This window comes from Sebastes umbrosus, chromosome 2 (genome assembly GCF_015220745.1).
Source record: "Sebastes umbrosus isolate fSebUmb1 chromosome 2, fSebUmb1.pri, whole genome shotgun sequence".
Classification (NCBI taxonomy): domain Eukaryota; kingdom Metazoa; phylum Chordata; class Actinopteri; order Perciformes; family Sebastidae; genus Sebastes; species Sebastes umbrosus.
The window spans coordinates 34,087,918-34,103,774 of record NC_051270.1 but is presented as its reverse complement, the minus strand read 5'-3'; the positions used below and the strand labels follow the sequence as shown (position 1 = coordinate 34,103,774).

General features: G+C 38.6%; 1 protein-coding gene across 2 annotated transcripts in view; it reads right to left on the bottom strand.

Annotated features, from left to right (window-relative positions):
- Window positions 1-15,857, bottom strand: part of tspan4a (tetraspanin 4a) — a 186,025-nt gene that overhangs the window by 169,776 nt on the left and 392 nt on the right. The gene's annotated exons all lie outside the window — the stretch shown is intronic.

Below are 15,857 nucleotides of genomic sequence, written 5' to 3'. Positions count from 1 at the left end.
ATAGCGGAATATAATTATTAAAAAAAGTTTATAATAAAGTGGTTTTTCAATCAATTTTTAGGTAAATATTGGGTTAATTTGGCAGTAATTCCAAAGAAAATTTCAAATAGATTACTTGCTAATTATCACCTAATTACCATGAAATTGGCTGACCTGTAAAATGAAGTGTTACTGCATCTCTTTGTGGTTGGTTTTTTGTCTCTGTGGTCTTTTTCCTTCTCTCTGTGGTCGTTTTGCAACCCTTGCAATTTTTTTGTAGTCATTTTAAGTCTCTGTGTGGTTGTTTTTTGTCTCTTTGTGGCCGTTTTTGTGTCTCTTTGTACCCATTTTGCATCTGTTTGTAGTCTTTTTATGACTGTCTGTGGTTGTTTTACATCTCTTTGTGGTCATTTTCTGTCTGTTTTAGGCCATTTTGCATTTTGCTTATCGGTAATTTTGCATTTCTTTGTGGTATTTTTGCTTTTGTTTGCATCGCTCTGTGGTCATTTTGCATCTCTTTGCAGTTATTTTTTAGTCATTTTAAATCTCTCTTTGGCCATTTTGTGTCTCTTTATAGTCATTTTCCATCTCTTTTGTGGTTGTATTAAGTCTCTTTTTTGTAGTTTTGCTTTTGCTTTTACTTGTTTTGCGTCTCTTTGTGGTCATTTGATTGGCAACAAAAACTGTTAACAGTCACTTCAAACTGATTCTCAGACCCAGGGGTCCTCTGAACACTTGCTGTGCCCAGTAGGTCCGTTCAGTAACCCCTCCATGTCTATATAATGATAAACAAAGTGTGTATGTGTGTGTGTGTAGGTTTGGCCTGGATGGAGCAGAGCTTACAAAGGGCACAGTAATCAAGGCAACAAAGGCCTCTATATGAGGGTTGATTACAGTGCTGGAGGAATTACTGCTAACAGGGTCTAATGACGTGTGACATTAGCCCCTGTGAGCTAACTGGGGGGATATAATTAGATGAATCATCCCAAAATTGCATGAAAACAAGATATTCTAATAGTCAGCGTTCTGGATGTGACACTGCTTTTAAAAAAAAGAAAATGTGGCAAATTAAGAAAATCCAATAATGAGTACTGCTGAAGAGACAAAAGAGCAGTGGTGATAAAAAATAAAAAGCTAAAAAGATTCAGACTCAATACACTCGGGAGGTTTTCAAAATTAGGATTTTCTTACTAATCAGGACAAAATGAAGCAGTCATGAAGGTAGAAGTTCAGCTTGTTTTCTTCACGACAACTTCTGAAAGATACAACCCCCCTTAACTTCATCTGAAATAGATTGAAATGGGATGTTTTTGTTTGTGATCTACACACACTAACCCATAAATGTTCAAGTGTGTTCTTTTTAGTTCATAGTTGTTTACAAATTAATTAGAAATGACAAGCTGAAATGTTTTGAGGCGATGATTGTTCAAAGATTTCAAATCATATTTGGGTGCATCCAGTTAGCCTTAAATGTCTTTTTAGATTCTCTGCAACCTGAAATAACTTGTCGACCTCACTTTGAATGGCCGGACTTAATTTAAAATAAGACACAAAATGCACAATCCAATGGATGCCACGAAGATTTAGAGAGAACTGAGTTTTAAAGAGCACAGCAGGTGGCATCATTAGGAAACAAATCTGCAACAACATTGTTTCGTCTTAGTGCAAGTCTTCCAAACAAACAACCAAGAAAAAAGTGCCTGCATGGGTCAGACGAAGGATCAAAATCAGAGTTGTTTTGATGCAGGAGAACATCTTGACAAGAGGACAACAAACATTTTATGTCTCAAATGTGGGCTGTAAAGTAGCCATGAAGTACGAGCTGGAAAAAGAAGACAGCAGCCGGGGGACTTCAAATATATAATATAATATAATATAATAAACAACAATCTGAACTTTTTAGCTGCAATGCAACAGCTGCATAATACAGAGACATCACATGTAATGTGATCTGGTGTGTGTATTTGTGATAAACAGTACATTCATTGCTCAATCTGTCTCATAATGGAAAGCTCAAATTAATGCAGGAATTCCTGTAAAAAAAAATAGCCCTCTAAAAAGTCATTCATTCTTCCAAGGACATCCTTAAGACTTAGAACAAATTCTCTTCAGCTGCGAGTCAAAGTCTTTTTCACAAAACTTTACCTAAGAAAAAGTGCTAGCATTGAAAAATCTATTTAAATCTGCAATATATTTGGAGGCAGCAGGAACAAGCTGTGAACGCAACACTGACATTGATATTAGTGGGCAACCTCCCGATCTGAGAAGTGAAGCCAATCTGAAGTGCCTTAAACTGTCATTCTTTCTAACAGCCAGCAGGGGGCGACTCCTCTGGTTGCAAAAAGAAGTCTGATTGTATAGAAGTCAATGAGAAAATGAGCCTACTTCTCACTTGATTGATTACCTCAGTAAACATTGTAAACATGAGTTTATGGTCTCAATCACTAGTTTAAAGTCTTCTTCAATACAGCATGATGTTCATTTAGTAAATTATGGTCCCATTTAGAGTCAAATAGACCATAAAGCAGGGGATGCTTTAGGGCGTGGCTACCTTGTGATTGACAGGTTGCTACCACGGCGTTGTTCGGTCTGGGAGTTTTACGTGTTTTCCTCTTACAACTTTAACCCTTTCACAGTGTGTTTTCAGTACATAAAAGTTAATTGTAGCATTTCATCACCTAAAAATATCTTTTTCAGTGTTTGATTGTACTTAACTCTACCCTCTCGTGACACTTCTGGTTGCCACGGTGACAACGTCCTCTTTTCATACAGTCTGTGATCATAGAGTGCTACAGGAATGAGTTAGCATTTTAGCACTTCCGGTTTCCTCGTCTGGAAGTCAATGGGTTTTAGTTTTAGTTAGATGCCTGAAATAAGTAATTATATTAATAATTTCCTTTTGTCGAGGGAACCAGGTCGATAATAACTTCCTTGCTAACTGGTTGGCCCACAAAAATATGTCATCCCTGGAGCACTCTGTTACCTTTTAAGTTGACATGGCTTGTTAGAAAAGCAGTTTCCTATTTATACACGAGCATTCATTGTCCTGTTTCCAGCCATCTGAAGAATTTAAGTCCAATATTCACTCTCTTTTAGCTCTGTTTCGGTCTCTACCAACTCCTGAGGGAAATATCTGGCTCTTTAGCTGTTAAATGCTTCACTTTGTTCCCCAGCTAGTCGCTAACTGTGTCTGTCTGCTGTTTGGTGCTGAGCAGGTAGTGTGGTTTTTAGAGCTCTTTAACTGAATAAAGCTGCCTTCTGCGGCTGTAAACCATCCTGATGAGAGCTGAGAGATTGAACCAAAACAGTTGGGGGCAGTAAAATAATGAGCTAAAATGATTTATTATCCATTGTTTATATAAAAATACTGAGCTTTAAAGAGCAATTAAACACCAGCTGAAAGTCTTTTATTTTTTTTCCCCCAGTAGTTTAACTTCTCACCTGGCTACATTGAAGTGTACCACAGTATGTGCCAGTGCATCATGACCTCAGTGTTGGGAGTTTAACTTTTTACTTTGAAGTATACATGGAATTTATTGTTTTGTTTTTGTATAGGGCTGTCAATCGATTCAAATATTTAATCGAGATTAATTGCATGATTATCCATAGTTTATCACAATTAATCGAAAATTAATCACACATTTTTGTATCTGTTCAAAATGTACCTTAAAGGGAGATTTGTCAAGTATTTAATACACTTATCAACATGGGCGTGGACAAATATACTGCTTTAAGAAATGTATGTATATATTTATTATTGGAAATCAATTAACAACACAAAACAATGACAAATATTGTCCAGAAACCCGCACAGGTACTGCATTTAGCATAAAGAAATATGCTCAAATCATAACATGGCAAACTGCAGCCCAACAGGCAACAACAGCTGTCAGTGTGTCAGTGTGCTGACTTGACTATGACTTGCCCCAAACTGCATGTGATTATCATAAAGTGGGCATGTCTGTAAAGGGGAGACTCGTGGGTACCCACGGAACCAATTTTCATTCACATATCTTGAGGTCAGAGGTCAAGAGACCTCTTTGAAAATGGCCATGCCAGTTTTTTCTTGCCAAAATTGATTGTAAGTTTGGAGCGTTATTTAACCTCCTATATGACAAGCTAATATGACGTGGTGGTACCAATGGATTCTTTAGGTTTTCTAGTTTCATATGATACCACTATCTTCACTCTAGCTTTAAAACTGAGCCCGCTACAACCTAAAAATCGCAAGTTGCACTAATGCGTTAAAGAAATAAGTGGCGTTAAACCAAATTTGCATTAACACGTTATTATCACAATAACTTTGACAGCCCTAATTTTTTTTTTTTTTTTTTTGTTATTTTTTTGGGGGCATTTTCCATTTTTATGACAGGACAGTGGATAGAGTCTTGAAAGGGGGGAGAGAGAGAGTGGATGCGGAAAGGGCCACAGGCCGGATTCGAACCCGGGCCGCCGCGGTCAGGACCAAGCCTTAATACATGGACGCCCGCTCTACCAACTGAGCTAACCCAGGCGCCCAACAACTCTAATTTTTTACCGTGGTATTGGATTCGATATTGAGAATTGTGGAATTTCACTGGTATTGGTATACACTATTTGTCGCTATCTGGTATTGTGACATCCCTAGTGGTGCCTGAAAGGTTATCCCAGTAATTTACTAGGAACTATGTCTCCTCTTTAAAATGTCCCCACGGACAACTTGGTGACATCTCTGAGTAAACTTGTGTTTACTACAGACTGGAGTGACAATTTACTTTTCCACAGACTAAGTTTTAAATGTACTTCATCCGTCAAATTTGGCAGATGTTTTTTATTCAGGACAACATTCAATTATTCTACTCAGCAGCCTATTCATATTGAGACAACTGCATCAGATCAAAAGATATTTAACAGCAAGAAGAAGCTACAGCTGGTTGTGTAGAACAGCTTTCCGTTTTAAAAAGTGGACGAGAACCAGTCAATACAAAATAGAGTAGCTTCACTACTAGAATGTGTAATGTAAAAAAACAATCTTGAATGAATCCCATTCAAAGTCTCTGCAGCGACTTGAAGATAGCTGTTCACAGAGGCTCCCCATTGAGCTGGAGAAACACCGCACACTTTCAAAAACATATATCCAGATGTGACAAGCAAACAAAGACATATCTAAGACACCAATTGTCTCTGTTTAAATGAGGTAATTAAAAAACAAGAAGTGGGAAAAACAAAAGAATTAAAGCTGTGTTACATTCTGCATTATAAGGTACTCTGTGCCGATTGTCAACAACAAATCACAATTTACTTTGAATTCAGTGTGGCACACTTCGGGACGTCATGGGGTTTGAAAAGTTTCTGAAGGCGTTCAAAACTAGCAGACAGATGCTCTTCATCTTAAAGTCATGAAAATTGATTTTTCACTCTGAGGCAATACCATGATCTGCGTCCAGGGAGCCAGCCTCTATAAAGTTAGTCTAAATCTATTAAGATCAGCAAAGACCGGTTACGAGTGGCTGCTAGAAAACAAATGTAAATGAGAGTCGATCTCTTACTTTGGCTGCTCAAACAGAACATCTAGTGAAAATGTAATCAAATCAAGAAGCAGAGCACGTAGAGAGAAAGTGTTGTGAGAAATTCTATGAAAGGAAAGCAAAGATAAACCAGACAAACAGACAGGAAATATTTTGAGCTAGAGTGAAGATACTGGCATCATATGAAACTAGAAAACCTAATGAATCCATTGGTACTAACCATGTCATACTAGCTTGTCGGGAAGGGGGCTAAATAATGCTAAATTTTGGCGAGGACAAACTGGCATGGCCATTTTCAAAGGGGTCCCTTGACCTTTGACCTTAATATATGTGAATGAAAATGGGTTCTCCCACGAGTCTCCCCTTTACAGACATGCCCACTTTATGATAATCACATGCAGTTTGGGGCAAAAAACATGCAATTGTTTGACTGCAGTATAAATGTGTTATTTCTGCCTATTGTAAAAATTATGTGTTTGAATATTTCTGCACACTGGGGTCCATAAACAGTCTTGAAATTACATAAATTGGGTATCACTGTAAAGCTGAGACTTTTGTGGATCCAATGAGTCCAACTGTGTTCATTTGTGATGATGTTAGTCCCCATAGGAGACATTTCATTGTAATGAGACCATTTCTTTTAACTTGACCTCTCTGTATAAAATTATGATGATAATCACAGCCTCATGAAACTTTACAGCCACAAACTAGAGACCTAGAGCATTCAGAGGATGGATGGCTTTCCTAGGTAGATTGACAATAAGGGGGTTTCTGAGCAGTTTCAAGAACAGAAGTGCTCGCCATCCAATCACCTAAAAGTGCAATTTTTGCAGAAATCTCCAAATGTCAAAAGTTTTTGATACCAAATCACAGCATGGCTTTTTCTATGGTGTTCCTCAAGGTTTTGGTGTCTTAAGGTTGTATTTTTGAGGGATTATTGATCATTTGTATCAATTCTCAAGGGATAACAAATGGTTAAATTTAGCACCAAATATGTGTTATGAACATAACAGATCACGGTAATGGCCATCATACACTTCCATCATAATGTTTTAAAACCTTATACACATTCACAATTTATTTTAATTAATTAATTAATTATCTTATTAATGACTAGAACAACTTGACACACAGTGCTGATCTGCACCTCAAATTAATCTTCAGGTTCCCAGCTTTCAGAGGATGTACACCACTTCTATGTGACATCTACTGTTGACTTTTTATCCCCCCCCCCCCCCTCCCTCGAACATCCCCTGTCTCCCACCACTACCCCTCTAAAAAGAGGGCGTGTTGGTTAGGGGTTTAAGAATTCCCATTGCAATGCAAAATTACATGTCATGTAAAGATTAGTCTGCAGTCACACCACCAAGAAGGCTAAAAGGAAGCAGCTATATACAGAATGTAAATGCCTGCTGCTATTTTTATCACCTACAAAGGCAACTGAGGCGTCTAAACAAAAAAATGAAATAGAATATAGAGCCGGTTATGTCAGCCAGAGGGAGCAAATTATGGTGGACAGAGTGACATATAGGGTGTGAGGAGAGAGGAAACATCAAGAAAAAACACCCTGCCTTGTGTTTTTTCTGTGTTAAACTGGGCGTGAGACTGGGAGTCAGCAGCAGTGAAAGAGTGTGGTTACATGGTTTGTGGTTTTCACTCTGCACTAACGTCTCAGCAGAGCTCACAACAAGGAGGAGCAGAGGGGACAAAATAGGACAAAATAGACCCTTCAAAATGTAAGAGGCCATGCTGGTGCCTCACATCCTGAGAGGACGGGCAGAGAAATATAACAACAACCATATGTGTCACAACAAGTGTGTGCAGTAAAGTGAAAATTATTGTTGCTGTGACTTCGGCCATCAAACACGCTCTGTCTTTATTCCCCTTTTGTCATTGCTGAGGGCAGCCTTAAACAAATCTGTCCCCTACATGACCCGTATGGAAAAACAGTACATTTCACATTTAGGCTACATAAAAATATACGTTATATTGAGAAAGGAATTGTCCCACACACCAAAAAAAGCACAAACTGTCTTTTCTTACCAGCCCGTTCCCATGAAAAGGCGTATGAATGACACGATAATGCACAAGTTATTTAGCATGCAATAACAACGCCTATCTTGCTTTTGGAGTGTCATGTGTACGACATTGAAGTCTGTACTGACTGCAATGTAAACACATCCTAGCTCAGAGCTAGTGATGTAGAATAAAAAGTGATAAAGGCCGCTTATGGCGAGGTGGATGGATCCAACAAACACAAGACATTCAACCAGAAGACCGATGTTTGGTTTTGTAAGTTACGTTAGTGACATTTGTGACGTGTTTTCCGTACTTATGTTACGTTGTTTCCATACATATTTTACTTAGTTTTCGCACTTATTTTAAGCCCAACTGTGATGTTTTTCCTAAACATAATTAAGTAGTTTTGTTGCCTCAACCTAACTGAGAACCTTTCCGTAGTTTTGTTGCACGGTGTACAAATGATACGTGGAAAGCCTAAAATGCGTCCTCATGACACGCAGAATGTCCTTGTAATGTCGTGCTATTTATACGCCTTCCCGTGAGACTAGGTTGTTTCTTAAACTTATTAAACAAACAAGATGTTAATTAGTGAGCTTTAGAGGTGCTGGTGGATTTTGTTACCTTTGGACACGTATTTCCAGTCTTTATGCAATGTATGAAACTGGTACCAATCCTCTCATCTAACTCGCAGCAAGAAGGCAAATAAGTGTTTTTCCCTAAATGTCAAACTCTAGGCTGCTGCTCTTAAAATGATACTGTCGTTATTTTGTTAACAGCAGGATCGGAGCATTGAGGACACTGAGGTCCATATTTTGGGGGATGTGGAGGTTTTTACTATATGTGACTTTAAATTTGGGTGAAAATCAGGTGTGGAAATAGTCAAACAGGAAATTGATTACTGCCTACATCAACTTATATTTTCAAATGTAAAGATCCCCTCTAGACATGTTTTACATTTAAAAAAATACTCTGCTTTCAAAACTAATGTGTATCTGATATGGTTTTTCCACATTACATCCACATTTACTGCTTCCCCCTCAATGAAACATCCAGAATCTATGAAACGTTGTTCAGTTCAAAAGTTTAACCGCTGGACACAATATGTCTCCTATTTCCCTTTCAAGTCCTCTCTCAGTGTTTGTGCACTGGAGGCCTCAAGTTTCCACAACACACAATGACTGGCTCCAAACCAGCTGCATATCACAATATCCTGCTCGTATGTACATGTTAAACTGAGGTCTAGTGTGAGCACAGAGAAACTTTCCTCCTTCAGCAGATGAATGTGAAAACACCCTTCTAGTGTCAAACTCTGCACATACATCATTCTGCACACTGAAGCTGAAACATCACAGTGAGGAAACAATAAACAAAACAGTTTTGAGTAGAGGAGATGCCGTGTTTGATTGATAACAGACCAGAACAGTGAATATACATCACCATCAACTTTGTCTTAAGGGGCTTTCTTTGCATCCATGCAGGCATTTTTATAACATTTACATTAATAAGACAATTACTCCTTTTTTTTTTTTTAAATGCCTATAGTACTGCTCGGTCATTTTTTGGTTGGAGTGCTGAGGGTCCTACAAACGTAAAAGTCTGTCACTGACTGACTGAATGATGAAGTTACACGATTGGTCAGCCGAGTGTTGGAGTTTCCTCATTGGTCGTCGCTCTTTCAAAATGAAAAGGTGGGAACAGTCCTTTATGCAAATGAGCCCGTCCAGCGTGACGCGTCAGGCTCAGAAAACTTGGACCAAGCCGTCAAACTAGGCGAACTAGTTCTAAAATTAAACGGGATTCAGCAGTGGCATATCCTATTTCTCGCTTAAAATGTTTTCAGAAGTAGATTTTGGTGGATTGTTTAGACCGAATAACAGAAAGTTCACGAGCAGGCCAGCATGTTGTTTCCTGTTTGAAACGGCAAGCAGAAAACCAGGGACCAATCAGCTGCATTCCACCATAGGGTACGTCACCGCTTGAACGGCCAGTTGAGTGGAGCAGCGTGTCCCCTATAGTATCCTCGCCGGACCTGGTTGACATGTACCGCTGGATTTAACATTATACACATGATCACTGACTATTTGTTTTAACAATGTAGCCACAAATTCCCAGACTGACCAGACACGCTCCAGACATATATTCGGTTTTGACCGAGTCTTGTTGAAAAAAATCCAGCAAAAGAAAGCCGCATGTAGGACCCATGACCACAGCCCTGGGGGGCTGTATTCAATCAAAATGTATTTTGAATATAATACAATTTGGACATATTGCTGACATATGTACAGGACATACTGTAAATATTTTTAAACATATTACATCCTGTTACTATTTCCTGCCTCCTTGTTTGACCCAGCAGAACCATTAAAGTTTAATCTCCAAAGTGTCTTATCTAATACTGTGCCTGTTGGTCGAATAATTAATTTATATTGGCCTTATCATACTTCGTAGTATCTCATATCTGCTGTTGTACGGTGATAAATCCCTCTAAGATTCATCATAGGATAACTGTTTTGTTCTTTGCTTCACATTGTGTTTTTTGCTACCTCTCACTGTGCAGAATCTAAACCTGGACATCATCCATCCTGGATCACCTTATATTACCTCAGTCCTGATTCCCCTTAAGATACTATACATATTTCATCCCTATGCTCATGCAATTCCTTCTACCAGGGCAGGAGTGTAGATCAGAATCAAAAGCTAAAGAAATACTTTTGCATATGTTGCATATATTCAACATAACATATATTCTTCTCAGCCCTTTTCTTCTTCTGGAGAAAAGTGGGCTGCGAGAACATGAGGCTGAGAACTGCAGGCATAAAAAATACTGAAGGAACAAAGAGAGAGAGGGACCGGCTGAAATCTGGCGAAAAAAAAAAGTAGGCTACTGAAGGAGCACAGAACTGAGGAGAAATTGGGTGATTTAGAGCAGAGCAGCGCACAAACACTTACACACACACCTGCAGGCGGCAGTACAATGCAGCCTTGTTATATCCACCTTCAGTAGAGCCACTGTTCAGGGTAATTATCCAGAGAGTTGCCACACCTAGACAAGCCCACAAGTTGAGCTGTAGTTGGACAAACAGCACCAGCTGTGACGATTAAAGAAAACATTCCACACCTCCTCTCCCAAAACATATTTTCACCGCTTCCAACAAAATAACTAGATGCACTAAACACGGACTGAAAACTGCGTATCGGCGGCCGCTTTGGTGTTGGCCAGTGATTGCAGGCTAAGTGTAAACAGTGGGTAGCTGCCAGAGTCATCAGTTGGGCCATGCTGGGGCTGGTGACATGTGGGAGGACATGGGAAAAGGAAGCTGCCTCCTTCTCTTCACTGTCGCTCTCTGCACATCCTGGAATGTGTCAAGGCAGTCTGTCTGTCACCGAGAGCTGGAAAGTGTGGCAGATTTCATGAGCGGTAGTCATTAGGTTATATATAGAACATGAGATGAGTTTATTTATAAAGGAAACATGTGCCCTTCAATAGTTTGATACTGTTTGATTCATCAATCTGTGATCATTCAGTGATGTCATTTTCTTTTTTCCTAAAGTTTCCCCGTTTATCTACGTTTGTTTATCACATTTCACAAGCCAATGGTTACTTTCATTACTGATTCATCTTTTGATTTATATTAATTATCAATTAATCTTTGAGTTTTACAAGTAGTAATGCTCTGATCCAAACCTCTGGATCATTACCTAATGCAGATCGGACAGATGTGATAGGTCAATATTATATATAATTTTTCTATCTATGTCATGATATAATTCACTGATTCAGAATCAGAAATACTTCCCTAGGGTGAAATTGGGATGTTACAGTTGCTCTTATATAAAAGCATAAAGAAATATAAGAAAAATAGACATAAAGGAGTCTGTAACCTGTAAATTATGTACACAATACCACAATATAACTAGGGATACAATGGTGCCGATCTATTAAATTCAATTCTATGTTTATATACTACATACATTATAAACTGGAATTTTAATTCCTATTTAAGTCTTGACCTTATACCCAAAGCCCAGGTATCGCTATCGGTATCAGGACTGAAAAAGTCGGATCGGTGCATCCCTAAATATGACACCAATCAGACTTTTTCATTTTACCTTAATTGTATCTGCCGATGCTAGATATGTAATACCATTGCTCTTTTTCCTAAATTAAAAATCTGTACAACAGTTACCTCACTCTGTGGGGACTCATTAACAGATAAGACAATATTATGCATCATGTGGCACTAAGAAGTAAGTTGAATGAATGTAACTAACAGCAGCACTAATAGCAACATTGATATTTATTTATATTTCTCTACATATATTGGTGCATCCCTAATTATAAGTCACTGTACCCAACATAATGCTGTCCAATTTATTGCTGTTTAACCAATAGAGGAAAATCACAAATGTGTTCAATTAATTATGAGAAGAAATGGAGCAGCAAGTCCTCATATTTAAGAGGCTGTAACCAGAAAATGTTTCATCTTTTTAATTTATAAATTACTTAAAGGGGACATAACATGCTCATTTCCAGGTTCATACTTGTAATTTGGTTTCTACTAGAACATGTTTACATGCTTTAATGTTCAAAAAACATATTATTTTTCTCATACTGTCTGTCTGAATATACCTGTATTCACCCTCCATCTGAAACGCTCTGTTTTAGCGCCTGTCTCTTTAAGACCCCCCTACTGAAAAAGCCCAGTCTGCTCTGATTGGCTTGAGAGAACTGGCATGGCCATTTTCAAAGGGGTCCTTTGACCTCTGACCTCAAGATATGTGAATGGAAATGGGTTCTATAGGTACCCACGAGTCTCCCCTTTAAAGACATGCCCACTTTATGATGATCACATGCAGATTGGGGCAAGTCATAGTCAAGTCAGCACACTGACACACTGACAGCTGTTGTTGCCTGTTAGGCTTGAGTTTGCAATGTTATGATTTGAGCATTTCTTTTATGCTAAATGCAGTACCTGTGAGGGTTTCTGCACAATATGTGTCATTGTTTTGAATTGTTAATGGATTTCCAATAATAAATATTGACATATATTTGCATAAAGCAGCATATTTGCCCACTCCCATGTTGATAAGATAATTAAATACTTTAATTTATTTTTTTTTATTTTTACTTTAATTTGTAATTAATCATGATTAAGTATGGACAGTGACGCGATTAATTGAATTAATTAAATATTTTAATCAATTGACAGCCCTATTTTCTATCATATTATTTTGATAGACTCAGTTGCCAGTTCATTACGTTCACCTAGATAAACTTAACACAGTCTAATATAACACCGCTGCAATAAATTCTACCTCCATGAAGGTTATAATGTTCAGATTCGGCTTCATGGTCATGTTTGAGGTTGGAGTTTGTGCTGCTGTTGATCTGTATTGTGTTATATTAGGTAATATTTTGTCCATCCCATTTATATAATTAATTTAATTATAACATGAATATAATTATAGCACAATAAATAATAGAAACACCTCTCTGTATAACTCATTACGGTTCAACAGCACCAACTACAACCCCCATGTTTAATCAACACCTTTCTAAAATACTTTGAACAAACATTGAATATTGCAACCTTTATGAAGGTAGGATTTATTGCAGGGCTCTTATGTTAGAAGACATTACTTTTAGATAGGTGTACCTAATAAAGTTTGAATTGCTGAATAGAGAGGGAGATGTGTGCAGCAGTTTAGAGGTGTAGAATTCCTAAAGGAAGGGTGTTAACTTCTAACATTCATGTCTGTTTAGAGGGAATGGCAGGAGCTCCGTACGGAGTGAGAAAAAGTCAAAGTGGTGCTTCTTATTCAAATGTCTTGTAGCTGCATTGCATTCTGGTCTATTGTGGTTTCTGTCAGTGCACATAAAATAGCATCTCTCACTCTATGACAAAACATTTCTCCATGTACGACTGTTGAGAATCAGCACAAACTGTAGAGTCTATAAAAAAAACACCTTTCTCTTTGATTCTGAGAGACTGATGCCAGAATCTGTCGTTTAGCGTTGATGTTCTTGGACAGTTTTCTTCTTTCAAATCCCACTGATGCAACAATAAGAAAAATACAGCACAAAACAACAACATGGCAACAGGAATAAAAGGAACATCTTCTCTTTGAACTGTTTTTAGGACAGATTCCCGCTTTGCCTTCATTAAAGATACAGTGTGTAGGATTTGGTAGCATCTAGTGGTGTGGTTGCAACCAACTGAGTACCCCTCTGCTCACTCCTCCGTTTCCAAGACTGCGGTAGTGTGAGCCGCCGAGTGTAAAACCGTGGTGACGCCGTTCACCCCGCTCAGAGGTCATCCATACCATAATAACACTACTTTAGAAGTAACGGAAGTCAGACGGCAGCTGGCGGTACCATGGTCAAGCGTGTCAGCAAACTATGGTGGCCCTTTAACGCCCTGACACACCAAGCCGACGGTCGGCAGTCACACAGTTTGGGGCCGTCTGTGAGCGTCTGTCGGCCGCACCATCGGCTCTAGTCTGCCTGTGTCTGAGATTCAGCATGTTGAATCGGCGGCGGAGCTCGTCGATGAGAGAAATCACTCTGATTGGCTGTTCAGTTTAAACGAATCAGTGCACGATAAGAGAAACGGAACTGAGGAGAAAGCCAACGAGTAAAGTCAAGAGGAGACACACAGAAAGTTCTTTTCATTTTTCATCTTCATCTCATCTGATCATTCCAATACACGCATATTTTTAACATGGCCATCTGGAATGAAGACAAGTGGTGGGTGAGAGTGGTGTGAAAATGGTCGGCAGATGCTGCTTCGTTTCATGTACGTATCATAACAACGGCTTGTATACCCGCAGTCATTGGTTTCCCTTTTTGAATGACGAGTACAGACGCCTGCTTGTGTGGAGAGTTATTTCCTCTCACGCAGGCGCAAAACGTATGTGGTAGTTGGCTGTCGGCTGTAGTCTTTACGGTGTGTTGGAGTGCAACTTTTTGGCCGAGACAAAGGCAACGTGAAGCAACTCAACGGTCAGCCTCCGTCACCGCTACTTCCTTAATGTCGGGTTGGTGTGTCTGGGCCTTAAGGTAACAACATGGAGGCTCTCTCTAGAGCCAGTGTTTGTCTGTTCTGGACTACTGTAGAAACATGGCGGAGCAACATGGCGGACTCTGTGAAGAGGACTACCCGCTATGTAGATTTAAACGGCTCATTCTAAGCTAACAAAAACACAAGGATTCTTAGTTACCGGTGATTATACACTAATGAAAACATAGTATATATTCCATATATTATATTATATTATATTCCATTTCTGCCAATAGATCCCCGAAATGCTACACACTGCTCCTTTAAAGTACATTTTTAATGTACCTCTTGTAATATGGAGCAGCTTCATCTGGGAGGATTTAAGACTTCTGCTAACCCAACATAAGGGCACATTGTATGGCAGAATGAATTCCTCTGCACTCTGCCAGCCAGCCGTAGCTTTGAGAAGTCAGTGAGGCCTCAAGTTCCTGTAACCCCTCCAGAAAAAAAAGGAAAATCTGACGGGAGGGAATAGCTTAAGGAATGGTTGGTATTCTGAAATGTTGTTCTTCTCCACAAGTTTATTTCTGTCTTTCATCGAGGTCCAGGGAGACATTCCTCAGCCAATCAGAGAGCTTCATTCTCCCACATCACCACAATCATAACATACTGATAAAACAACTGATCGTATTGACAACAACTGTGGCCTGGCAGTGGTGGAAGATGTACTCAGATCCTTTACTTAAGTCAAAGTAGAAATCCCACAGTCTAAAAATACTCAATTACAAGGAAAAGTCCTGAATTCAAAATGTTACTTAAAGTACAGAAGTATTTTCAGCAAAATGTACTTAAGCATCAAAAGTGAAAGTACTCATTATGCAGAATGCTTCTTTCACAATGTTATGTTATTATAGAATATTATATTATTCTGCTTATATCACAAACAAATACATGTAAGAGTATTTTAATGTTGTGGAGCCAATTTTAGATACTTTGTATACTACTGGGTAGATTAGACGTACAGTGCTGCATCATATCATATATCATGTTTTTATATGTAAAAAGTAACTATAAGTGTCAAATAAATGTAGAGGAGGAAAACGTACAATATTTCCTTCTGAAAAGTATAAAGTAGAATAAGATGGAAGTATTCAAGTAAAGTATGCCAAAATAGTACTTAAGTATAGTGCTAGATGTTACATTCCACCACTGTGGACATGGCAGCAGCCTGTGTATATACTGTATTTATGTTATTTTGTATTTCTTAACAGCAGATAAAGACAAATTTCCGTCGGGACAATAAAGTCTATCTTATCTTGTAACTTACAAGCGGAAAAAAACACATACT